This window comes from Rhinopithecus bieti, unplaced genomic scaffold (genome assembly GCF_001698545.2).
Source record: "Rhinopithecus bieti isolate Rb0 unplaced genomic scaffold, ASM169854v2 scaffold_574, whole genome shotgun sequence".
Classification (NCBI taxonomy): domain Eukaryota; kingdom Metazoa; phylum Chordata; class Mammalia; order Primates; family Cercopithecidae; genus Rhinopithecus; species Rhinopithecus bieti.
In genome coordinates, this window is record NW_016803605.1 from 3,297,289 (window position 1) to 3,298,570 (window position 1,282).

Here is a 1,282-nt window from a genome sequence, read left to right on the forward strand (position 1 = left end):
TTTTTTTTTTTTTTGAGATGGGCAGATCACTTGAGGTCAGGAGTTTGAGACTGGCCTGACCAACATGATGAAACTCCGTCTCTACTAAAAATACAAAAATTAGCCAGGCGTGTTGGCTCGTGTCTGTAGTTCCAGCTACTCAGGAGGCAGAGACAGAAGAATCACTTGAACCTGGGAGGTGAAGGTTGCGGTGAGCCGAGATCATGCCGTTGCACTCCAGCCTGGGCAACAAGAGCCAAACTCCATCTCAAAGAAAAAGGCCCGTGCAAAGCTTCCTACTATGGCTTCCAGGGGGATCCGGGTGAGCGCTGCCAGCTTGGCCAGTGAAACTCTGGAAATATCAGACAACGTGGGAGATTGGCCTCGGGGCGTCTACCACTTTGCCACTGATAGAAATGACTTCCGGAGGAACTTGATCCTTGATTTGGGACTCTTTGCTGCAGGAGTTTGGCTGGCCAGGGATTTGAGTGACATTGACCACATGGCACATCAGCCAGGGGTGTAGCCAGGTAGACAAATGGAATCCTGTGCTGAGCCCGAATCTTCCAAAAACAGCCTACAATCCGTGGCCACCACAAGATGTGCCCTGATGGCAGCTGAAATTTGATTCAGATGGCCACTTTCCTTTTCCCTTTCCCTGCCTAGTTTCCTTCTGTCCCTTGAGTCCATGCGGAATTTCATTCTCTGGTCAGCAGAGAGGCTTAAGCTGAAGTATTGCCTCTGTTCTGTAAAGTTCTGTACATAGTTCCTAAGCTTCTGCAGGGGTTGATCCTTGCTCTTGGACTGAGAAATAACAATGCTGTTTTAACAAACACTTGAGATAAATATTGCACACAGTCATTTTATTATTTTAATAAGAAACTTTTGCTTACAAAACAAGGTGTGAAAAGTCAAGATTCACAAAATCGTAAAACATGATTTATATTTCACACTTGAGAGACAAAACAAGCCCCAAACATGGAAAAAAAAAAAAAAAAAGGTCAGCCTGGCCAACACAGTGAAACCCTGTCTCTACTAAAAATATGAAAATTAGCTGGGCCTGGTAGCGGGCGCCTGTAATCCCAGCTATTCAGGAGGCTGAGGCAGGAGAATCGCTTGACCCGGGAGGCAGAGGGTGCAGTGAGCCAAGATTGCAGCTTTGCACTCCAGTCTGTGCAACAAGAGCAAAACTCAGTCTCACCAAAAAAAGAAAAAAAAAGAGGCCGGGCGCGGTGGCTCAAGCCTGTAATCCCAGCACTTTGGGAGGCCAAGACGGGCGGATCATGAGGTCAGGAGATCAAGA

At 47.1% G+C, this 1,282-nt stretch overlaps 1 pseudogene; it reads left to right on the plus strand.

Moving 5' to 3' along the window:
* The first annotated feature begins 280 nt into the window (after nucleotides 1–280).
* LOC108540078 (mitochondrial import receptor subunit TOM6 homolog pseudogene) lies at nucleotides 281–505 on the plus strand (annotated as a pseudogene).
* The last annotated feature ends 777 nt before the right edge of the window (nucleotides 506–1,282 follow it).